The sequence below is a fragment of the Mustela erminea genome, chromosome 10, assembly GCF_009829155.1.
Source record: "Mustela erminea isolate mMusErm1 chromosome 10, mMusErm1.Pri, whole genome shotgun sequence".
Taxonomy (NCBI): Eukaryota; Metazoa; Chordata; class Mammalia; order Carnivora; family Mustelidae; genus Mustela; species Mustela erminea.
Window position 1 is genome coordinate 16,539,988 of NC_045623.1, and position 15,251 is coordinate 16,555,238.

General features: G+C 42.5%; 1 protein-coding gene and 1 pseudogene across 4 annotated transcripts in view; both read left to right on the forward strand.

The window, feature by feature from the left end:
* The first annotated feature begins 1,248 nt into the window (after window positions 1-1,248).
* On the forward strand, window positions 1,249-3,093 carry LOC116600928 (annotated as a pseudogene).
* A 4,005-nt stretch (window positions 3,094-7,098) lies between these two features.
* Window positions 7,099-15,251, forward strand: part of CLCC1 (chloride channel CLIC like 1) — a 28,715-nt gene continuing 20,562 nt past the window's right edge. For 2 of the 4 annotated variants that reach the window (XM_032361427.1, XM_032361429.1), the window contains exon 1: window positions 9,095-9,193. The gene's annotated coding sequence lies outside the window, so the exon portion shown is untranslated. Of the gene's footprint in view, window positions 7,228-9,088; window positions 9,194-15,251 lie in introns of those variants that run through there. The other 2 variants (XM_032361430.1, XM_032361428.1) reach the window with 2 other exon arrangements.

Below are 15,251 nucleotides of genomic sequence, written 5' to 3' on the forward strand. Positions count from 1 at the left end.
AACTGAGTGCTTTAGAAAGAAACGAAATCTAATTAGTTGTGTACATTCAGCAGATACACAGTTTTCCTACATTTGCAGAGGGGAATTCTGCTAAAATTATGCCACCGTCTCCTCTTCAGTTTACTTATGCTTAATTTCATACATTCTAGATATTAACAGCAGGTCCTTAGTATTAAGTTTAAAACTAGGAAAAAAAGGGGCGCCTGGGTGGCTCAGTGGGTTAAGGCCTCTGCCTTTGGCTTAGGTCATGATCCCAGGGTCCTGGGATGGAGCCCCACATTGGGCTCCCTGCTCGGCAGTGAGCCTGCTTCCCTTCCTCTCCCTCTGCCTGCCTGTCTGCCTCCTTGTGATCTCTGTCAAATAAATAAAATCTTAAAAAAAAGAAAACTAGGAAAAAAGGGCATTTCTTGATATAGACCAGCTCAACTTTATGGTTAAAAAAAAGTTCATAAAATTATTCCACCTTCAAGGAGAGAACTTTAAGATCCTCCTATACATGGGGTATGGAATTCATTTTGCAGTGCATTAGATAATAAGCACTAGAAATTATATACTTGTTTTAATAAATATCCAATTACATATGTCCTTTTCCCCATGCCTCCATACTGTCTTCTCCATGGAGGTGAAGAGATTCTTGGAGGCTCACGTGAACGAGAAAGTAAGAGAACTGAAGTATCTACATTCTCTGAACCCTTCTCGGTGGGGGTATGGGGAAGGAGAGTAGAGCTGAGTGGGGCGCAGAAATTCTTAGCTCCTCCCCACAGAAGTGTCTGATTTAAATTTTATTTAAAAAATTTTTATGGGCGCCTGGGTCGCTCAGTGGGTTAAATATTCTGCCTTCAGCTCAGGTCATGATCCCAGGGTCCTGGGATCGAGCCCCACATCGGGCTCTCCACTCCTCGGGGAGCCTGCTTCCTCCTCTCTCTCTCTCTGCCTGCCTCTCTGCCTACTTGTGATCTCTGTCTCTCAAATGAATAAATAAAATCTTTAGATAAAAAATTTTTTTAAAATTTTAATAGGCTAAATGACATAATCAACAGAGAGAAAATGCAACCCATGAAATGGGAGAAAATATTTGCAAATCATGTATCTGGTAAGGGATTAATATCCAGAATATATAAGAACTACAGCACAAAAACAACCAAAAAACCAAAAGCAGATTAAAAAATAGCAAAGTATTTGGATAGACATTTTTCCAAAGAAAATAGACAAATGACCAATAAACACATGAAAAGATGCTTAACACTACTCATCATTAGGGAAATGAAAATGAAAACCACAATGAGATACCACCACACACCCATTAGGGTGACTGTTACCAAAAACATAAGACAGTATGTTGTGACAAGGATGTGGAGAAATTGAAACTCTTGTGTAATATTGGTGGCAATGTAAAATGATGTAGCCACAATGGCAAGGGAGAAGCCACTACCCTAACCCCATCTAATAATCCCCAAGCTCTTAGACTTAAATAATGCCCAAGTTCAAACAACAAGGGAACAAACCTAAAGGCCAAAGTGAAAAGATTATTCAAAAAAAGGGAATCCTCGGGACGCCTGGGTGGCTCAGTTGGTTGGACGACTGCCTTTGGCTCAGGTCATGATCCTGCAGTCCCGGGATCGAGTCCTGCATCGGGCTCCCAGCTCCATGGGGAATCTGCTTCTCTCTCTGACCTTCTCCTTGTTCATGCTCTCTCTCACTGTCTCTCTCTCAAGTAAATAAATAAAATCTTTAAAAAAAAAAAAAGGGAATCCTCCCACTTCAGTTCAAGCTAATTATACCTCCCCCTCCACCACCGTCACCAGAAAGAGTGGTTATTCTTCCACAGATAACAATACCCCTTAGCAGAAACTGGCTAAGATGAAACTGAAAATTCAAATTTCCCTATATCAAAGATACAGTAAATCTTAGGACAAAGAGTGTGGTCTATATACAACTGGTGCCAGAACTGCATGGCCCAGATTTAGAAGTCTTGAGAGACATCATCTCTCCATCCTATTATTGCCATCAAAAACTTAACAGTCTAAAACAACAGTTTCACATTTTGGCAAGTGAATTCTGCCGACTCTGGGAGGCACTGAAGACCATCCTGGAGGACTCGTCCTTGTCCAGGTTGTGGTCAAATGGGTCACACAAGTGGTAAATTTACAAATGTGCCTGCCTGTGTTCTAACCATCCCTGGAGAATCCCCAGCTGGACTTCCTCCCACACCTACCCACCTTCCTCCTCATCCATCTCTCCCTCCGCTCCACCTGTGGCACCTGGGCTGCTCAGAAATTCTGACTGTACTAAAGAACATCAGACTGGACCATTAAAAACAAGATGGATCCATGCAGATAATAGTTAAAGATCTACTGTCTGAAATGAAAGAACACACGGTTTTGATGAAGAAATCTGTATCATCACCAGAGGCACAGCATTCACTAGTTACGGTCTCTGACCTGCGGTGTTTTATCCTGAAACCCAGCCCCAAATTGTTACCACTTGACTTCCGCATGTCTTAATTACTCCTGGTAAAAGCCAGAAGGATCTGCGGAAACTACTTAGAAAAGTCAATGTTAAGAGGATCGCAGGGGGAGCCCCACTTACCAATAAAGAAAATATGGAAACAGGAACTAGGCTGACTCCAGTGATGACCTGGGCCTCGAGGAGAAAGTTTCAGCACAGTCAGCCTGGAAGTCCAACTCAAACCCTGCCACTTTCTACAAGCAGCTTTGTTGAACAAAACTGATGCCAGCCCTGCCTGACTGCATGTGATGGTCCACAAAATACTCAGATAAAATCACCCCAATCTTTTTTTTTTTTTAATGTAGTAGAGTTTGTATAAATAATTATACTCAAATAATTCCATTGGAATTATTAAAGTATGTTTGGAGACCATTCATACTATGATATTAAGTGGTTTTGGACATTTTTTAGTTTACATGGTTGGTAAGAGAGCAGATGAGAAAATGCAATCCCCGAAGTGATGTTTATCCTGGGATTACTCTATTTAGGTTGGAGAAGTTGTTCAGATTTAACTAGATGGCTAATTTTTACTCAACAGGTACAGTTATGACATTAAAAAATTAACCTGGTTGGGGTGCTTGGGTGGCTCAGGTGGTTAAGTGTTGGTTAAGACTCTTGGTTTCTGTTCAGGTCATGATCTCATGGGTTGTAGGATCGAGCACTGCTTCTGGCTTCTTGCTCAGGAAGAGTCTGCTTGAAAGTTCTCTCTCTTGCTCCTCCCTATGCTTTCTTCCTCTCTCTAGAAATAAATAAATCTTAAAAAAAAAAAAAAAAGAAGAACAGGAGAGAACCTGGTGCCCATTCATCTTGAGTATTCTTGGGTAATTAAAAAGAAAAGTATCGGGGTGCCTGGGTGGCTCATTGGGTTAAAGCCTCCGCCTTCGGCTCAGGTCATGATCCCAGGGTCCTAGGATCGAACCCTGCAGTGGACTCAGCTCAGCAGGGACCCTGCTTCCTCCTCTCTCTCTGCCTGTCTCTCTACGTACTTGTGATCTCTGTCAGTCAAACAAATAAGTAAAATCTTAAAAAAAAAAAAAAGTATTTCAGGGTGCCTGGGTGGCTCAGTCGGTTAAGCATCTGCTTTCAGCTCAGGTCATGATCCCAGAGTCTTGGGATCAAGCCTTGCATCAGGTTCCCTGCTCAGCGGGGAGTCTGCTTCTTTCTTTCCCTCTGCCTGTCTCCCCCACCTGCTTGGGCCCTCCCTCACTTTCACTCTCTGTCAAATAAACAAATAAAATCTTTTAAAAAAGAGCATTTTAACCTGTAAGGCTAATGCATCCATTAAGTGCTACAAACTTAATCCGTAAAAAAGGCCCTCTAGATTTTATTTTTGTTCAACTATAGTTAGAGGTAAGACCACATTCAAACCCAATCATTTTCCAAAAGGATTTGAAGCAAAATGTCCAATGTGACCTTAAAAATTAGAATGTATCGTTTCTAGCATCTTAGGTAGTTGCTTATATCTGACTCACTGAAGTCTGAGATATTCCTTACTTTGATATCTGCTGCCCACATTCATGCAGCTAAGTTTCATGAGGACCTCAACATGACCTTTGTATTTTCCACAATGCCCTGAAGGATCTCTGAAGTCCATAGCAGATTCACCCTGAGATCTAATTCCCTGTCCTCAACAGCCTGTTGAGTCAATAACGGTAATAATGCACACCTGTGTACGAAAACACGGGTTCTTCCCTGCTGGTCCAGGGTTGCCAGGTTTAACAATTATAAACACATGGCATGCAATCAAATTTGTATTTCAGACAAACAACAAATAACTTTTGAGTATAAATATGTCCCATTAATCAATGAATGGTTTCTTTTAGTATAATTATGTCCCAAATATTGCATGGGACATAGTTATACTAAAAAAAATATTCAGTGTTCATCTGAAATTCAAATTTAACTGGGCATTCTGTGTTTTGTTTGGCAACCCTATATAAGTCCTACAAAATTGCCAAGTATTTCTGGGAGCCCCCAGTTAGATGTAAGTACTTAGCAGTGGACACTACTATAGCTTCAGCCAATATCACTATCACTGATCTGTTAAATATCACGGAAGAAAGGGAACTGTCATTAGGGTGAATGGGACTGAAGGCACAGGATTAGCTTTGAAGATGATAACGTCTACCACATTTCCAAGAATAAGGATGACAGAACCTCACGGATACGAAATAAGGGGTTTTGACCTTCACTGAACTTTCTAGCCTGACAGGAAGCAGCTACATAGATGATACCCTTGGACTATTCCCTGGTTAGCATAGGCTAAAAAAGATATTTTAGGGCGCCTGGGTGGCTCAGTGGGTTAAGCCGCTGCTTTCGGCTCAGGTCATGATCTCCGGATCCTGGGATCGAGTCCTGCATCAGGCTCTCTGCTCAGCAGGGAGCCTGCTTCCTCCTCTCTCTCTCTGCCTGCCTCTCTGCCTACTTGTGATCTCTCTCTGTCAAATAAATAAATAAAATCTTAAAAAAAAGATATTTTAGTAATTTCTCAGAAATACCTATTTTTCTACAGATAAATATTGCTTTGAGATGCCAAATAGAGAGTTGTGGGAAGTCACTAGACTGGAAAGCAGACCTGGGCGCGATGTTTTGTTTTTATGAGACCCACATTTATGTTTACAACCCATTTATGAATGAGAATTAAACAGATAAGGAAGTTTAGAAACATATCTGATTGTAGTATTTTTTTTTAACCCTTTAGCTACAGTTATCTTATGTGAGAATAAAGGGAATGGTCACTGAGAATAAAACATTTGAGCATCTGTAACAATATTTCATGGGGCACTTATAATGTTTGAAATATTAATAAACTACCTTGTATTGTCTCAGTTTAATTTAAACAATGTGATGATTTGATCATTCTTGTGGAATAATGGTTCATAAAAATGCTATTGAAATCTTAAAATATTTGTAAAGCTGCTATTGCCATTGTACCAGTATTTTCTTTTTTTAAAGATTTACTTATTTATTTGACAGAGATCACAAGTAGGCAGAGAGGCAGGCAGAGAGAGAGGAGGAAGCAGGCTCCTCGCTGAGCAGAGATCTCGATGCGGGGCTCAATCCCAGGACCCCAAGATCATGATCCCAGCTGAAGGCAGAGGCTTCAACCCACTGAGCCACCCAGGGACCCCTGCCATTGTACCAGTATTAAAATGAGTTCTACCTTGCATCTTTTACTAATTTTTATGACAGATTTTATATTGTTTTCATTTCAGAATCCTGTAAATACTATGGCTTCATTAAACTGTTGCTAATCATATTAAAAAATGGCTCAGCCACTGTAGAAAACAGTATGGTGGTTTTCAAAAAAATAGAATTATCATATGACCCAGCAATCCCACTTCTGGACATTTACCCCTCAAGACTGAAATCAGGGTTTGAAGAGGTATTTGCACACTCACGTTCACAGCAACTTTACTCACAATAGCCAAAAGGTGCAAGCAACCAAGAAGCCTGTAAGCAGATCAATGGATAAAAAAACTGTGGTACATAATACAATGAAATATTATTCAGCCTTTAGAAAGGAAGGAAATTTTGACAAGTTAGAATAGGGATGAGCCTTGAGAACATTAGGCTAAGTGAAATGAGCCAGCCACAAAAAGACAAATACTTAAGAATCTAGTGAGGTCAAATTAACAGAGATGCAAACAAAATAGAGTGGTGGTTGCCAGGGGTCAGGAAAAGGCTGGGCTGGGGTGGGCCGGGAATGATGAGTTGTTGTTTACATGGGTAGAGTGTCAGTTTTGCAGGATAAGAGTTCTGGAGATGGATGGCGGTGATAGTTGCACAGTGCGCTGTGATGACCCTGAACTGTATACTTAAAAATGGTTAATTAAGGTCATAACGTTTATGTCAGGTATATTTTAATTTTAAAAATTAGTACTAAGCAGCACACACAAGTGTACTGCATTACACACCGAATTTTAACACACTTTTAAATTTGTTGCCAAGAACTCTTGTGTACACTTCTCATTTCCTTCTAGTGTGGAAAATCTCATTTCCTCTCTGGAGAATGTCCTGAAATTGCAAAGCCAGCAGTTAAAGACAAAAGCAAAACGAAATTTATTATTTTCCAACTAAACCAGAGGGCTGCTCTTCCCTGTCGAGTCAATAACGGTAATAATGCACACCTGTGTACAATGCACACCTCCCCAAAATACGACTGGCTTTGTTGTTCATTATACCCTACTTTTTTTTTTTTTTTTAGAGATTTTATTTATTTATTTGACAGACAGAGATCACAAGCAGGCAGAGAGGCAGGCGGAGAGAGGAGGAAGCAGGCTCCCTGCTGAGCAGAGAGCCCGACGCGGGGCTCGATCCCAGGACCCTGAGATCATGACCTGAGCCGAAGGCAGAGGCTTAACCCACTGAGCCACCCAGGCGCCCCTATACCCTACTTTAAATAACTGATGCAAAGGTTACACATTCGGATTTACAAAATAAATCAATACTAAGATTTGTACATACTTGGCTCTGTACATACTAGGCTTCCATGTAAGATTTCAGCCCTGGCCTAAAGCAAGACCGCAGAGCCCGGCCCCGCCCCCTCGGCGGGCCAATCAGTCGCGGGCCCGGGAAGGACGCCCAGCTGCACGCCGAGCGAGTCGATGAGGACGCGCGAGACACCCCGCGCTCGGCGGTCCCTGCAGGCGCTCGCCATCTTTCCCAGTCGGCGGGTTAGGTGTCTGTTTTTCCCTGACGGAGGCGGAGTACCGATCCGTGAGTCAGCGCGGTCGGGTGTCTCTGTGGCGGGCGCGTTGCGGGTTCGGCCCCGGCGGGTTGGGCGGACGGCGGCGCGGGCGCCGGGGAGCCCGGGGGCGCTGCCCGGGGCGGGGGCCGCGCTCTCGGGGGAGCTGCGGGGGCACTTAGCGGCGCTGCGGGTGCCAGCATGAGCGGGCGACTGGCCGCCTTATCTTCGGGTGCAGCTGGGCTGCTGTCGCGTTACACGGTTCACAGAGCGGCCTGGGGAGAGGGACAAGCAAGTGCAAAGCCAGACCCGAGAGAACGCTGAATTGTGTGGGCTTTGGTTATTTCGGAAAACTTTACGCAGAATTTGAGCAAACGGCGTCAGCGGAATAGCTCGGTTGGCTGGAGTGAATGTTTTTTTTAAACTCCAAATCTGATATGAATGTAAAAAGTTAGAGATTCAGATTTATGAGTGGGTGGTGAAAAACAATAAGTATTTTCTCCGTGGCAGTACCCATGAAAGTGTGATCCCCAGTTTAGCGTCATCGTCTTCATCTGGGAAATTGTTAGAGGTGCCCATTCTCCAGTGTCAGAGCTCCGGCTCCCGCAAACTACTCAACACGGAAACGGACTAAATTGGGAACTCCTGCCTGTTGTGCCATGCAACTTCTGGGTTAATATAGAATTTGACTCGTTAGTCTTTCTCATTCTCGTGTAATTCATCGAAATCAGATAATTTCTCTGTGCCTGTTTCCACTCAGCTGAGAGTTGCTTGGAGATCTTCCTTGGTAGCTCTCCACTCAGTGTACTTGTTTTCCTAATCTGTAAAATGAAGATAACTGTACTACTGCCAAGAGTTTTTGGAGAATTAAATGAATGAATATATGTAACAGTGTTTGGCACATAGTAATCAAACACTAATGTGTGTGTGTGTGTATATACACGCATACACACATATATATAACTAACATATAATGTATTATTTGTTTCAGGGGTACAGGTCTGTGATTTATCAGTCTTACACAATTCACGGCACTCACCATAGCACATACCCTCCCCAGTGTCCATCACCTAGCCACCCTATCCCTCCCACCCCCCCTATTTTTGATATTAGTGTCAAAGCCTGAAGCAGATGAGAAAGGTGATTAAAAAGTAAGAACTAGAGGAGAGATCTTATTACTAACTGCCAAGTAGTAGAGTCACAGATGCCTTCCTTATCCTAACCAATGCAGGATGGTTACTTTTCCTAAACACTTTCAGAACGTTGTCTGTGGGCCAACATCTCTGCCATCACCAGGAGCTGTTAGAAATGCAGAATCTCAGGCCCACGTCGTACTTAATCAGAAGCTGTTTTTTAACAAGATCCCTGGCAGGTTTAGATGCAGTTTTATTTGGAGGAAGTGTGAGATCAGCTGTAAGAATTTTCAAGGAGTTCCAGCCTTTCATCAGTGACCAAGGGATTTTGTCAGGAGACTTGAATTTGAAGCTGTTCCACTTCTGCCTCACCTCCTGATCTTCCATCATTTCTTCAGCTCCTAGTCCTGGATAAGTTTTGCTTCTGCTGATCATTATTGGAGAAAGTAGTGAGCCTAATAACATGACTGTGAAAGTCATAGTCAAAACTCAGCTGCTTGAAAAGTTTTTTTTTTTTTTTTTAAAGATTTTATTTATTTATTTGACAGACAGAGATCACAAGTAGGCAGAGAGGCAGGCAGAGAGAGAGAGAGAGGAGGAAGCAGGCTCCCTGCTGAGTAGAGAGCCTGATGTGGGGCTCGATCCCAGAACCCTGGCATCACGACCTGAATTGAAGGCAGAGGCTTAACCCATTGAGCCACTCAGGCGCCCCTTGCTTGAAAAGTTTTTGATTCATCTCCTTTTGTATAATGCTCCCTAGGGAACTGTTTTCCCTGATCTCCATTCCCACGTGGCAACTTACCTGACACACAGTGACACTCCTGGCTTTCCAGTGGAACATTTCACCGTCTTCTTGATACTGGTGGTAAGGTGAACTTTGACAGCTTCTCTTCTTTTTGCTTTAGAACCTTTCTTTCCAACCCTCCTTATTCATTTCTGTTTTGAAGGAATGTAAAACCTTGTTGCCTCTGGAAAGCCTTTTCTGTAGCCTTGATTTCATATGCTGCCATCTTCTCCGAGCTTCTGCTCAGTTCAGAGACTCCCTTTACCAACTTAGTTCTTCACTGCTTAAAATTAGGCTTCTCCCTGTCAATGGACTAAGCTATCCAATGGCTTTCTCCTGCACCAGACTTAATTTTTTTCAGCTTCTCTAAACTGTTGTTGACTAATGCCTCTTTCAAATGAAGCACCTCTTGGTTTCTATACACTGCATTTTTTACCTTTTGTTCTGCTCTCATTAGTCTTAACTGCCTTCTCTTGGGTTTCAGTCTTCTCAAGGCTTTATTCCTTAGTTGAACACCACCCCCCCCCCCCCCAATATTCAGTCATCCAGTATTTCACTCTCTAGAGCTCAACAGGGATCCTAGGATACTTTTCCCACCGTTATTACTGCTTAGTATTTTGGTTTTACTTTTGGCGGGGGTGGGGGGGGGTTCCTTTTTTTTTTTTTTTTTTAACTTAAATTCAATTAATTAACATATAGAGTATTACTAGTTTCAGAGGTAGAGTTGAGTGATTCATCAGTTGCATAGAACACCCAGAGCTCATTCCATCAAGTGTCCCCTTAATGCTTGTCACTCAGTTACCCCATTCCCACATCCCCATCATCCAATCCCCTTCCCAACCCCCGAACACCCTCCTCCCCTCCAGCAACCCTCAGTTTGTTTCCTATGCTTAAGAGTCTCTTATGGTTTGTCTTGCTCTCTGATTTCATCTTGTTTTATTTTTCCCTGGTTTATTTCTTTTAGTAACCAGAATCATGCTGTATGTATTATTCTTTGATGTGCTTGTTGGAGATATTCTCAGCCTAGCACACTCCTTTTATCCATTATATATTCCACAGAATTAGTATCACTGTTTGGGTTGCTTCATTCTGCTGTTAGAATTATGCCAACTTTTATGCACAAACTTGAGCATAGGGTCTAGAATTTGAGGGGAAGAGTGCCAGTTTGAGCCCTTGGCAGTCTGAGCTTAAGGCATGTTGACTTGGCATTGAGCAGGTGACAGGCCATACATGCTGACTTGGGCAGGAGGGCGGTTGGACTGTGAATTTGGGACCCACAGGCTAATGGTATGTTTGACAAGGACATGGCTAGTTTTGCTTTTAACTTTTGTTTTCTGGGAAACTATGTCTCTTCTATTCTAAATGAAAGCCTCCCTAAATAGAGTATTCTTAGCTGTAGATTTTTTCCTTTTAGCAGTTGGAATTTGTCATGCTGCTCCCTTCTGATGTGCAGAGTTTCTGGTGAAAAACCCACCGATAGCCATCTGGGGTTTCCCTTGTATGTCACTGCTTTCCTTTCTCTTGCTGCTTTTTAAAATTCTCTCTTTATCACTGCTTTTGGCCATCTTATTTTCTTTGTGTCTTGGTGCAGACCTCTTTAGGTTGGTTTTGTTGGGGGCTCTCTGTGCCTTCTGGGTCTGGATTTCTCCTTCCTTCCCCAGATTCAGGAAGTTTTTAGCTATTATTTCTTCAGACAAATCTTCTGCCCTCTTTTCTTGCTCTTCACCTTCTGGAATCCCTATCATGCAACTGTTAGGCTTGACAGTGTTGCTGAGTTCCCTGGGTCTGTTCTCATTTTGTGTGTTTTTTTCCCCTCTCATCTGCTCAGCTCGATTACTTCCTATTACTCTGTCCTTCAGATTGCTGGTCTGTCCTTCTACTTCCTTTTGTTTGGTATTTATTCCAGGTGGTCTACTTTTATTTCCACTTAGTGAGTCCAGTAGCTCTAATTGGTTCTTTTTTACATACCCTATCTCTTGGTGGAGGGTCTCATGGAGGTCCTGCACTCTTTTCTCAAGTTCAGTGAGTATCATTATGAGCATTACTTTAAATTCTCTGTCAGATGTATTTCTTATCTCTACTTCACATAGACCTTTTGGTGTGATTTTGTTCTGTTCATTCATTTGAGACGTACTCCTCTGTCTCTTCATTTTATCTATTACTGTGTCTGTTTCTTTGTGTTGGGAGAGTTAGCTCTGTCTCCTGCACTTGAAGTAGTGGCATTATGAAGAAGAGGTCCTGCAGTGCATTGTCTCCTTTCACCAGAAAATAGTGCTTCAGGGGTGTCTCTTATGTGTGTTGCTACAGGGGTGTCCTGCCATCATGGCAAAGCTGTGTTTCCCTTCAGTCCAGTCTGTGATGGCTCTTTGCCTGTTGTGGGTAGAGTCTGGTGCCTGTGTTGTTAGTGGACAGGTCCAGGGCTGCCTTGGAGTTGAGTTGAGTAGGACCAGGTGTTTGCCAGAGATAAAGTAGCACCAAACTGCAGGGTGCTTTCCCTGCATTGTGCTCTGAGAAGCTTTTGTTGGTGGGTGGGGCCTGCAGTTAAACCAGCTGCTTGCCCCCAGACCAACTGGGGTCGCAGTCAGACTGGTGTGTGTGGTTACTTTCCCCTCCCTGGAGCAGGATTCACTTTGGAGAGGTGCTGGCCCTTGTCTGGGCTGCTTGCACGCTGTCAGCCTTTGGCACTGCTTTGATGGCATCTTACCAAGAGCAGTGGGAGGGGGTGGGTCTGCTTCACTCTTGCCTCTTGCCTATGTCAGGCTGTGGAGAGTCTGTTCTGCCAGTTTTCCAGTTGCTTTCTGGGTTATTTATCTGGTTTTACATTTTTAAACAATAAAGGTTCTGAGGTTTGGGTTTTTTTTTTTTTTTTTTTTTTAGTAGTTGACTTCATTTATCAATATACTTAACCAGTTCCTTTGCTCATCATTGTATCTTTTATTCCCACCTTTTCTTGTTGAGTTTAAACTTCTTTAATATGTCAAGAGTCTATGGGATGGAGACATTTTCTTAGTCTTTTTATGTCTGAAGAAATCTGTAAGTTTGCTATGGCTGCCATAACAAAATGCCATAGACTGATGTCTTAAACAACAGAAATTTATTTTTGTTGTTTAAGATTCTGGAGGGAAAAGATTGTGGAGTCTGGAAATCCAAGATGAAAGTGTCAGCAGAGTTGGTTTCTTCTGAGGCCTCTCTCAGCTTGTAGATGGCTGCCTTCTCCCTTCTCACACTGTCTTTTCTCTGTCCTGTGTCCTAATTTCTTCTTATAAGGACAGCAGTCATATTGGATTAGGGCCCATGCTGATGACCTCATTATAACTTAATTACCTCTTTAGAGACACTGTCTCAAAGTACAGTCATATGCTGGGGAACTGGAGTTTAGGACTTCAACATGTGGATTCTGGAGGAATACACTTCAGACCATAACAATATCTCAATTAGTCTTTCCCATTTAAAAAAAAAAACCCTTTTGTAAAATATGAAATATATATACAGAAAAGTGTATAAAATATAAATGTTCATCTTAGCAAATTATTAAAAAGGACACATCTTTGTGTCTACCTTCTAGATTAAGAAATAGAACATTGTCGGTATCTCAGAAACCTTCCAGAGCTTTTTCCCTCACCTCATTCTTGATCTCAGAGGGAAAGATTTCACTATTTACCATCAGGTATAGTGTTTGCCTGTAGTATTCTATCTGGCAAGTTTTTCTTTATTCCTGGTTTGTTAAGTGTTTTAGTCATGAATAATTTATCCTGTTTCACTCTTAATTTTTGGGGCCTTCTCTTTTTCTTCTTAATTTTACTATGTGTTTATCAATGTTTTTAGTCATTTCAAAGAATTAACTTTTGGTTTTTATCTTCTCTATTACAAGTTTGTGTCCTAATTTATTATTATTATTATTATTATTATTATTTTAAAGATTTTATTTATTTATTTGACAGAGAGATCACAAGTAGGCAGAGAGGCAGGCAGAGAGAGAGGAGGAAGCAGGCTCCCTGCTGAGCAGAGCGCCCGATGCGGGGCTCGATCCCAGGACTCTGAGACCATGACCTGAGCTGAAGGCAGTGGCTTAACCCACTGAGCCACCCAGGCGCCCCCTAATTTATTATTTTTTACTCCTGTTTATTTTGGTTGAATCCTTTAAGGGGTTCTTTTTCAGGCCTGAGGTAGTTTCCTGCTTTGTGTGCACTGATCTGTGCCTTGCTAAAGGCTCAAGGGGCACTGTTCTCAGACCAGTTCTGCGATGCAGACTGGATGTCCTATAGTTCACTTCTGACACTGTGTACCCAAGGTAGTACAGACCCTCACAAGTTAAGGACACAGTCCTATACAAGACTGCCTCCATGACAGACATACATCTTAGGGGCCACCTGCACTTGTGACCTACTGCTATAAATTACGGGGATCTCACAACCCTGTCAGGTTGGATAATTCACTAGAATGACTTACTGGAAGAACTCCCTGAACAATTTTATTGGAAAGAATATAGATTGGGATCAACCAAATGAAGAGACATACAGGACAAAGTCTCTGGGGGAGGATGTGGAGTTTCTGTGTCCTGTCTTCATGGAATCCAGGCATGTCACTTTTCTGGCACATCCATGTGTCAACAGCCAGCTCCTCTGAGCCTCAGTGTCCAGAGTTTTTATTGGGGTTTCAGTATGTGGGCATGACTGATTAAATCATTGGCTGCATGGTTGAACTTAGTGACCTCTTTCCTTCCTTCCCCTGAGGTTGGATAGTTGAAAGTTCCAAGAAAGTTCCAACACTCTAATCACGTGCCTGGTCTTTCTGATGACCATCCCCCACTTGAAGCTTTTTTGGGGTCCAGCAAAGTCACATCAATGTCACTTCATTGCAGTAGACACTGCTGTCACTCAGGAAATTCCTAGGGTATTTAAAGGAACTGGGGTTAGATGTCTTCATTTGTCTGGAGTTCTTTTGGCACCTTTCTCTTGCCTCAGTCCCCCCAGAATCTCAGTTGTTTTCACAGTGGCTTTCTGGGGTCTGCCTGAGGTCTCTCTTCCTATGCAGTGGCCTAGAAACTATTAAGGCAGTAAACTAGGGCAATGGAAAGGCTGTCTGTGTTTGTTTCCCATTTTTCAAAGACCATTATGCTTGTTTGCCTGGTGTCCAGTGTCTTGAAAACTTGTTTCGTAGACTTTGTGCAGAGGTTTTGGTTGTTCAGGCAGGAGGGTACACCTGGCCCCTGTTACTTCATTTTGACCTGGTGTAGGAGCCCTGGGAGTGCTTTGAGCATGGAGTTACTAGGTCATCTTGACCTTCCTGCTATTCTTTGAATGCTTCAGATTTTCTTCCCGCTCTGATCTTTATGCTTGCTGCATCTGCACTCTGGATGTTCTTTTGCCAAGTCTTCCTAAGATAGCTGCTGCTTACTTGTCTGCTTAAATGTTGTGGTCATCTGCAGCTGTGTGACAAACCACCTCAAAGTTTAGAGGCTTTAAACAACGATTTTATTATTTTTCTTGATTCTTTGGGCTTATGGGCCTTGACTGGACTTATCGGCAGAGTTCTTTGATTCCATGTCATTTTGGCTGGATCCTAAGTCTGTCCAACCATGGGATTGGACTGGGACCACCATGATGGTTCATTCACATGGCTGGCGTTGGTGTTGGCTGCCAGCTGTAAGCTAAGTGTGCCCTCTGCACATGGCCTCTCCATGTAGCCAGGCCTTTTCACGGCATGGCGGCAGAGATAAAAAAGCAGGTGTTCAAAAGTGAGGTAGAAGCAGCTAAACCTCATGTAGGCCAAGCCACACCTAGAACCAAAACAACATCATTTCTACCACAATATTTTGGCTAAATATTGTGAACCGATGTAAAACCTTTACTCTCAAGAAGATTGTGACAGAAACTTCATCACGTTTTTGGAACAGGAATTGCATTCTGTTTGAACTGGGCAAGAGCATATGACGGAGCACCTTGGTGATGTGTCTGTATTTTTTTAACAAAAATTGGACACTCTGAAAAAGGGACTTCCCTAGCAACTAACATACCTAGAAAACAATGAATTATAAATTGTAATATCTTCCAGTTATAATTCTTGGTAGACAGCTGATGTATCTTATACTTCTTCCTTTTTCTTTCTTTTTTTTTTTTTTCTCTCGAAGATTTTATTT